This window comes from Lygodium microphyllum, chromosome 17 (assembly GCF_053477565.2).
Source record: "Lygodium microphyllum isolate KBCC chromosome 17, Lygodium_microphyllum_v1.1.10, whole genome shotgun sequence".
Taxonomy (NCBI): domain Eukaryota; kingdom Viridiplantae; phylum Streptophyta; class Polypodiopsida; order Schizaeales; family Lygodiaceae; genus Lygodium; species Lygodium microphyllum.
In genome coordinates this window covers 11,799,294-11,809,951 of record NC_141151.1, presented here as the reverse complement: position 1 = coordinate 11,809,951, position 10,658 = coordinate 11,799,294, and positions in this window count along the sequence as shown.

The following is a 10,658-nucleotide window of genomic DNA, read 5'->3' as shown; positions in this document are numbered from 1 at the left end:
TAATAAGCCACTATGTAGGCTACATTCCTTGTAAGTCTAGATCCTTCATTGTCACATATGTTATTATGTTTTATTGATGAGCCTCCATCAATCAATGCATCTGTCATAAAGTATCCTTCAATCCACACACCGATCTCTAGGGTACTAGATCCAAGAAGGTGTTAGTCACATCCACTTCTTTCACAGGCTTGGGGCTTTATTAGACTTAGGAACATTGGTAGGAGCTATCCTTAGGCCTCTTCTTGTCAGTATACTTTTGAATTTCTTTTGGCAGTTGGGAGACAACACCAGAAATTATCGAAATGTTACGTTTGGTTTAAAGGTATCTAGGTCTTTGACCAAGTCATATTCTTTAATAGGATCCACAAGCTTCTCCAATTGGCTAGGGAATGGGGCAACCCCCACTTTTATCTTCTCTCTTTCCTCTAGAAGTGGAAACATCGGTACTTCTTCTACTACTGGAAGTGCTTTGGCATCCTCTATCTCTTAGACCTTTGGTCATGTCTCTATAACTGTCTATGTGGCTCTCTATGGCACTATAGTACTATATACTACATTGTTCTGCTCTGTACTGTTATGTTTCTCCTTAGGAAGATTGAACTTCACCATTTTGGCAAAGGGGATATTTTCTTTTGGAACTGTGGGTTATCTTTTCTTAGCACGCATTATTGTAGCAAACTCCAATTTCACCAAATTGGAGGCAGATTCTTGGGTCTTCTGTTAGGTATTAGGGGTAGCTTTTATAGGAGCTGGACTAGGACAGTCTTTTGTTGTGTGTCCTTCTCCTTTGCATCTATTGCATAAGGGTACTTTGAGAGGGAAACCTCCTTGGGCTGAAATTAGGACACACAACAAAAGATTATGGATACTTTGAGAGGGAAACCTCCTTGGGCTGAAATTAGGACTGAACTCTGTGGGCTTTAGTCCAATATCCTAAGTGGTCATCTTCAATTCCAACAAGTTGAATCTTGCTTCTTCATCTTTCTTCCTTCTTTCATGCATCTCCTTCAGAGAGAAGATATCATTTGTATGGTTCTTCCTTAAACAATACGAATAGAAAGCTCCAAGAATGGTTGATTTTTTGGTACGTTCAGTAGCTAAATGTCCCCCTTGATGGCACTTTCTACACCATGTATTAGATCACATCACATCTCTTCCACCTCCTACAAGATTGGATATGTTAGCAGTATTCACCTTAAGCGTGTGCAATTGTTCTGTAATCACATCTATAAGCTCATTCTTGATGCTTGCGAGTGAATTGGATAGGTAGTCCTTCAATTTTTCTCCTCTTGGAGTACTTGCAGTAGGGCTTTGGGAAGTCTCTGTAATCATTGCATAGACTAGTTGGGTTGATCCAGAGGGTCCTCTATTCTGATTTTGATTCAAAGCTCCTATTGAGACTAGGGGTTGTTGGTTCCAATTGGTAGGGTTCCCCTATTGTTATTGAGTTGCCATTGGGGGAACTATTTGAGGCTACTATTATTGTGGTTGAACCATCATTTGAGGTACTGCCATATGTGGCCCATTGTGGATTCGGTGCACCATACTACAGCATTGTTTGCATTTGAGGATAGGGGTAGGGAACTATCCCTAGGACTACATTTGGTGGGTATAGCATTCCTAGCACGAGATGAGGTAAGACTCCTCTTTCTAAGGTCATCGACAGCCTTGCTTCAACTTCATAATACATTCTTGCACCTTCCACTATACTTGTAGGTTGCCCAGTCTTCTCAATTCTATAAACTTACAAACTTCTAGTTGTAGGCCTCTAAGAAAAACTCCCTTCTAGTGGATGCCTTCATCCAAGTACTAGTCAGTCCATCTCTTCAATATGGATTCCATTCGAGAGACATATGCTTCAACCTGTTCACTAGAGGACTAACTTAGGTTCATGAACTCCTCTCGTATCTACTCTTCAAAACCTTCACACCTGAATTTAGTGAGGAATGCCAACTTTAGGTTGTCCCATGTGCCAAAAGTTCATACTTCTTGTCTCTCATACCACTAAAACACCGCACCTTTAAAAGTGGCGGGAAATATCACCAACCAATGCACGGGGGTTCTCGCATTATTGGCTACATACACTACCATGAACTCAGCTACATGAAGATCAGGTTCTTCATTGTACTCTCCCTTAAAGATGGGCAATAGGACTACATTCGTTATCCTATCATCAATATTTTATAGGCGGATTTGACTGGGAAGGGGACTTGAGTCACCATGGGAACTTTTGTAAAGAGTGCCGCAGGGCATAAAGGAGGCTTATGCTACTAGCTTGTTCTTAGCTTTGATTTTTGCCTTCTCTCTTCTCATGTACCTCTAAACTTGTTATAGTGCTTGCCTCTTCATTGTGTCATTCATTAGGAAGTTAGTTCCACCTAGTTTTTCTATACTCAATAGAATAGAATCATAGGGGCTTCAGTCTCTAGGGGACTCTCTTGCCAATATTTCTTCTACTTCCTTCTTTTCAACGTCTTTGAATTCAGCTCTCAATCTGCTACTCCAGAGGGGAAGATATTCAATTCTAAAGGTAACAAAACTTATTCTTCTGAGCATCATTATGGTGCCATCATCGTAATAATGCTAGCTTTTGATGGTTTCAATAGTGTATGTGCTGTGAGGAACACTCCATCTACTAACTTCCAATGGGTTGGTAATTGGACAAACAGAAGGTTGTCAGTGCACCAAGCATCCCATGTATCTTGTTGTTGGGTATCCACGAACAGATTCCAACTCTTTTTCTTCTTGTTCTTGTGAACTTCAATTGACCACGACTCTTGAAGCTTCTTCATAATCTCCCATTGATGATGTCACGAAACTCTTCAATGAAGGCCAAATCTCCATGGATGTTCATTCTCTTTGTTCCTACTCTTCAGTTTGTTTCCAAACAATTTGCCACCAAGATGCACATCTATGTTGCTTTAACAAAGAGAGGAAATAGTCTACCGCATATAGAGCCTGCATCAAGATGGTAATGTATTTTTGCCATTGTGGGATAATTTTCTTGTAGAAAGTGGCTTTGGCAATGAGAATTTTCAATTCTTCAGTGGTAGAAGGAGCTTTGCATCCATCCATTAGATTCTTCTCCTCTCACAATGTCATTTCCTTCATTTTCAACCCCTTTTGATGCGTGTTGATGAAAGTTTTTCCCCGACTACACAGCAAAAACATGGAGCCCCAAGAGGAACAGTAAGAAAATGGAGAATCTACTACAATAAAATCTATATTGTATCATCAACAAGCATGTTCTCCATAATTTATGTGACCACAACAAGGAAACCAACACCAATCTTCTCAAATCTTTACGCAACATCATATAACAATTTTCCCATGTATTTATCATAACAAAATTCAACACATTCTTTACATTCTTCATCAAAAGAACAAGAGAACACAAAGGAATTCTCCACTTTGAATGGAAATGATCACATAATATTCATCTTCAATAGCTTCATAGTCTCTTTCACAATCTCTCACTCATAGATACATTGTTTTTCATGAAAAATTGGCTATCTCTCACTCTCTATCTCTTACACATATACTCTCTCTCAATATTATATTGTAATAATCAAGAATAATCATTCATAACCCCTCTTTTATCATGGATACGCCTCCCAAGAGGTATATGTCTACTATGCAAGGTCACCAGAGCTGCTATAGTGTCCCTTGCAACTCAATAGTGTCATTGTCACTTCAATCTTCACTTGAGTCTTTAGCAGCTACTAGCTCTTGTTCACTCTGATATTTATGGACCTATGAGCTACAAGTCATTAGATTGCACAAATTATTTTGTTACTTTCATTGACAATTACTCACATAAGGTCTAGGCATATCCCACAAAGCAGAAATCGAAAGTCTTGGGTATGCTTTAACATTGGCTTGCTTTTGTTGAGAGCTAATCTAGGTATAGGCTAAAATGCTTACAATCTAACCCACGAAAAGTATGTCTTACTCCTAGGTCACTTGGGGCCAATGGAGCTTTGGAAACCCCTTTTCGAGTCCGAAATGGAGTTGAAGGCTACCGTGAGCCCAACGTCTGTGGCGTTGGAAGATCTTATTCTAGATAATGGATAGAAATTATGGTGCCATGTGATTTAGACCGGGTACTTTTGTTGGACAGAAGGGATACATAATTTCTCATGTATGGGCAAGAGACAAAGATTAACTGGAAAATAAGTTAGGAAACTTGTTTGTCAAAAGGATTGCTTATTTTGTTTGTGTGTCGGTGATGTAAATTATGCAAACGAACCATGTTTCCTAAAAGGCCTATTTATGGAAGCTGATTTTGAATGTCATGCATAAATATGATAGGACCTAATTAGAAAACTAAAGCTATCAAGGGAAGCGGGTGACGGGTCTATCTGACGGTAGGGTGGTCCCAGAGAATTGGGAGGCTTCTCACAAGGTTTTACCATCATTGAACTTTAGGTATTATTAAGTAAGGACTCGACTCATGTTGTTTTAGGGGACCAGAATGGGACTATGCCCTATGGGTAGAGAGGTTCAGCAATGTATCCCTCTCATTTCCCATTCTCCTTGAACCAAGTGCGGCATGGGTCTACTTCACATTGGGTAACTCTACATAAAATAGGATGTCCAAAACCTGACGCTAGAATGTTGTCAAGAGACTTAACCATTAGGAACCCAGATTTCAGGTCAATCCTAGTGGGTTGGGTCGCAAATGTTCCGTTGCAAGGTGGACTCGGGAGACCCGAGGTGAAAAACACCAGAACATTCCATGGGAGTGCCGGGTAGCGACGCTTAGACTCGCTTCTCGATGGACCACTAAGACGTGCCTAGACAGTCGATAGGCGGGCATGTTACAGTTGGTATTAGAGCAAAACTTCATAATGATACATGATTGATTAATGCATGGTTCGTAGACATATCCTAAACAAAATAATCTACATGGTATGGCTTATTGTTAGGTGCCTTTTGCACCCACGAATGCTGACATGCAAGAGAAGAAATTCCTTCTCAAGCAAATTAAGGCACTCGAGTTTGATGGAGGGGGAATAGACGTCATAGTAGAGGCAGAGATATAGATTGAGTCGATGGCTGATTATTTCTCTACTTTGAGAACTACTACTATCAATCAAGCAATGATATGCAAACTCAAGTTAGTTAGCCAGGCTTGGATGTGGTGGAAGCAATGGTGCAAAGAGGAAGTATTTGTAAAGCCGTTGTTACTTGGGCTTAGTTGAAAGATGCTGTACACGGACAATACCTTCCGCCAACCTACCAAACTTTGAAGATGAATGAATTCTTCATCTTGGAAGCCTACTACTCAAAGTTTGTAACCCTACTAAAATACGTGCCACCTATGGATATTGCACAGCAAGTATCCAAGATTTTCCATGGCCGGAACACTCCTTTAAACCATGGTCTTGAAGCAACGAACTTGCAAGATGTGTTACTTTGAGCAAAGCTAATTGCCCAATAACTTAATTCAGTCAATTGTGATAAAGATGATTTCCAAGATTAGGACAAGAGATGTCACACGTGAAGAGAGATAGGGCACATCCATAGGAGATGTCCCTACCATCAATGCTTTCACTATAATGAGTTGGGACACACCCAAGCAGACTGCCCTAACCTAAGTCCAGAAGACAGTGAGCCTCCAAGAAAACGAAGCTACATATGCGCAATCTATGGATATATAGACGAATCAGATGAAGATGAAGATGAAGACCTAGAGCCTACTACACCTTTCCAGGATTATTAGAAGTCCTAGAAATTTTGTCAACATGAAATACAATTTGTATTGGAATAAACTTTGCTCTTGTAACTACATCTAACTTGAGTAATATGAGTTGCATCTATTTTGAGCCTAGAACTTGCAAATGACTAGAGATACTACAGCAAGGAATGACAGTTATAACTTGCAATGAATTTCTCTTAAGTCATTTCTTCTCAACTAATATGGATTGGGTCTTACCAGAATGTCGAAGCTTGGAAGTATTCTTTAGTATTACAAGCAAAGCTGATTATCAATGGAGCTCAGCCCCGAACTAAGGGAAGGACAATCTAGGAGCAGAGTTTCCAAGATAAAGGACCACTTCAATCTGCTAAAAGGATCCTAAGGCAATTTGGTCTAACAAAGAAAATCCTGCCAAGGATGACCAAGAATCTTGTGACCACAGGTGATAAAGCTTTGCATTGTTTTTATTGCAAGGAGTTAGGTCATTTCAAAACAGAATGTCCAAAGCACCTTAAACACCAATGCTATGAGTGCCACAACATTGGACATAACTACGTCAATTGTCCCAATAGGACTCGAAGAGAACTTTAACTTACAAGAAATGAAATTATATAAGCTCCATGATCCTGAATATACCAAGTACTTAGGAAAAAAACCTAGAAGATATCCATGATATGTAACTACAATAAACTCTTCTCTTGTAATCCGGTCTCGGATAAATCTAATACAATAAGTTGCTATTTCAAAAGACCACATGTCTATGAGTGATTAGAGTAGTGTAGGGGATGCATGATGGGTCTTAACCCATAGGTCGTAAGCCCCACTAATGCATGTCTTCCCCAATTTTTTCGAGATGAGGACATCTCGAGTTCTATAAGGGGAATAGGGTGTAACATCCCTACTCGATACCACCGCCATAAGACTCGCCCCCCAATTTTTATTTAAAAAATCAAAAAAAAATTACCACCCCTCCCTTGTTGTCACCGACAAGAAGAGGGAGTGGAGTCGGCAAAAGGGAGGAAGTTGGAGACAAGTGAGATGCTCGACAAGAAGAGGGAGTAGAGTCAGCAAAAGGGAGGAAGCTGGAGAAAAGTGAGATGCTCGAGACGATGATGAAAATTATGGGGGAAAGGGACACACATGTGCCACTGTCTCCCCCACTATCTCTTCCCCCCCCCCTTTGGCTAGCACACCATCACAGAGACAAATGGTGGGTGGGTAAGGCCACCACCACACCACCTTCTTCTCGAGTTTCCCCCTCCCCCCCCCAGATTATAATCCCCTCTCCCTTATATAAACCCCCCATCGTAAGAGGTTTTAAAAAAAAGGTTTTTGCAATAAAAGGACCTGGGCCGCGCTGAGCAGCATGAGAGAGGGAGAGACAAGAGAAGAAGGAGAAAGGGAGGAGAGAAGAAGGAGAAAAAGAAGAAGAAGAAGAGAGAAGAAGAAGAAGAGTAGGGAGAGAGAGAGAGAGGAAAAGAAGAGGAGAAGAAGAAGAGAAGAAGAAGAAGAAGAAGAAGAGAAAAGAGAAGGGAGAAGAGTAGGGAGAGAGAGAGAGAGAGAGGAGAAGAAGAGGAGAAGAAGAAGGGAAGAAGAAGGGAAGAAGAAGGAGAAGGGAGAGAGAGAGAGAAAAAGAGAAGGATAGAGGTGAGAAAGAGGGAGGAAGAGAGAAAGAGAAAGGGAGTGTACACGTGCATTTCTTCTCTCCCATTGGCCACAAACCCATACCCCGTTTCCACGCGATTATCCTTCAATCGCCAGCTCATCTCATTCCCCAACTGGCCCTCGCTAATCGAGTACAAGACACAGAAGTCCTGTGGAAAGCTTGTCTAAAAGAAAAGAGATCGAAGATGGCACCCAAGCAGAAATTTTCACACCCAGATGGCAATCCCTCAACAAGCAACGAAGCCTCGAACAAGGGCATCACTACCAATCCACATGCGATACCAGTCGTAAGTAACGTATTTCCGGATTATTGGATGCTTGCTCAATTATCGCATGAGACACGTTAGGGCTGTATTATGCCATTCAAGAATAGGACATCGAAAATGATAAATTTCATCGTAAGAATTTGAAGGATTGAATTTTCCAAATGTGTGTATTAAGAAAAGTTAATTGTATTCGAATGTCATACGATAAACTTATAAACAACATGTAATGCTTCAAGCGTTGCCGTCTTCCTTTCTTCACAATAATAGGTGTGCTTCCACCACACCATTGGTATGACATAGCTTACACATTTGATGGAAGACATGATAAGTGTTTTAGCCTAAGGAAATGAAACCTTAGTTGAAAGAAGGAAGTGTTAAGTAATTCCTATGTAGAATCGCTATTTGATCCCAAGGGGGAGAGCAAACACGTGCTGGAAAGGTTATCACGACTATTCCTACAATGTGTGGAAAAGGATACCATTGTTTTGTGGATTGATTAGATAACGTCCTCAATGCTTTTGCATTAAACTAATTGTGGGATGTGAATTAGATGATTATTCCAAGTGTTTGTGTTTGATGATAAAAGCATGGCAGGGGTATGTAATGACAAGTTGCCATGAGAATAAAGGAATGTTCTTCTTGGAAGATGATATTAGGTCGATTGCCTTGATTGTGCTTGGTTCTTAATTGGATTAATTAAGGAAGGATATTTTGCATAGATGGATCATCTCCAAGGTCACGTCGTGTTTCAACCCAAGAGGGTATTGCTCGATTCACGGGCCGAAGGTCGAGTGGTGAAAAGGCCAACCACGGAAAGTGTGTCTTGCTCCTAGGTCATTTGGGGCCAGTGGAGCTCTGGACACCCTTTGCCGAGTCCAAAACGGAGTTGAAGACTACCGTGAGCCCAACGTCTATGGAATTGGAACATCCTATTCTAGATAATGGATAGAAATTATGGTGCCATGTGATTTGGACCAAGTACTTCTGTTGGAGAGAAGGGATACATAATTTCTCCTGTATGGGCAAGAGACAAAGATTAACTGGAAAATAAGTTAGGGAACTTGTTTGTCAAAAGGACTGCTTGTTTTATTTGCATGTTGGTGCTGTAAAATACGCAAACGAACCCTGTTCCCTAAAAGGCCTAATTATGGAAGCTGATTTTGAATGTCATACATAAATGTGATAGGAGCTAATTAGAAAACTAAAGCTATCAAGGGAAGCGGGTGGGATAGAATCCCAATGGGTCTGTCCTATGGTAGGGTGGTCCCCAAGAACTAGGAGAATTCTCACAAGTTTTACCGTCATTGACCTTTAGGTATTATTAAGTTAGGACTTGATTCATGTCATTTTAGGGGACCGGAATGGGACTATGCCCTATGGGCAGAGAGGTTGAGAAACACACCCCTCTGGTTTCCCATTCTCCATGAACCAAGTGCGGCATGGGTTTGCTTTGGATTGGGTATCTGTTTGTAAAGTAGGATGTCCAAAACCCGACGCTAGAATGTTATCAGGAGACTTGACCCCTAGGAACCTAGATCTCAGGTCGATCCTAGTGGGTTTAGCCATGAACATTCTGTTGCAAGGCGGACTCGGGAGACCCTAGGCGACAAACCCTGAGACATTCCATGGGAGTGCCAAGTGGCGATGCTTAGACTTGCTTCTCGATGTATCACTAAGATGTGCCTGGACAGCCAATAGGTGGGCACGTTACAATTGTGACATTTGAAATGACATTAGATGTGTTTAAAAAGTAAATGGTTAGTGCATGGATAGATCAACATATCACCCACTATATGATAGATACTTTATTTTCATAAGGTTTAATAAAGGTCAATCGTTTCATCACAAGTGCTTTTACTAATCCCATCTTTTTCAATGGTTTGAAAGCACATTATATATGAGCATACTCCTTGGTTTTCAAGGAGTATGATAGTTTCTCAATGTGGTCAACTCAAGGAATGGAGAAAATCCATTATCAAGCTCATACCGGTTATTTCAAAACATACAAGACATGATAGGGAAGTGGAGAAAGCTAATTGTTTAGAAGAATTATATCAATTGTCCTACAAAGAGCTTATATATAGAGCTAACATGAAAGAAGCACTGAGAACATTTAAAATTAACAAAGGAATGTGATAATTAGAGAGAAAGTAAAAAAATTGGTAAATTTCTAATGTAGTACTTAAAAAATCTATGTGATGACAAACTAGACAAAGAAAAGGCAAAGTTTGGATATCCACAACTAATAGTTCCTCATAACCCCACACACAATGAAATATTTGATAATTTTTATAGAGAACTTGACATGATCAAAAAAATTTATTAATGTTTAAAAATATTCTTATATAATAATAACCATCTTATTTGTTTGATCTTTTTTTGAGTACAGTGACGATACAATAGTCAAGTTCACCACTCTATCATGGCCTCTTTGAAGATGGACCTACTTCATCCTAATGAATTTTTTTTCTAATTCTTGTATGCAAGAAGTTAAAAAAATAGATATATACTAAGTGAATTATAGCAAAATTCTTATGAAATTTCATATGATATCCAAATGAACATAGCTTGAAAAAAACCTTCTATCTGAATGTTGGATTGGTCAATCTACAAAGACTTAGGAATGAAGTCCTTGTTTGATTTTTCCAAGTGAGAAAAATAAGTTTCTTTTGTGTTGCTTCAAACTTTTCCTCCAAAGGAAGGGCTAACTCATATTAGAGTGCATTCTTGTAAATCATGGTTAATGTATTTTCTATGTAGTAGTATTTTGTACTCTTGACATTTGAATCTACTAACAGATACTTACCCCAATCTAGAAAACCAAAGCCAAAATCTTCTTCAAGAGTATTTTCTATAATGGCTATAGGCAATAATCCTCTCTAGTGTTATAAAGGGCTTGAATATTAGTCAAAAGAACATATTTTCTTTCACTACTAGGGAAGAGAAGGAGCAGAGCTATCAGAGCATCACCATCCTCCTCCTTTGGTACTTGCTCATCAATTGATCCTGCCTCTTTCTTCTCCCTT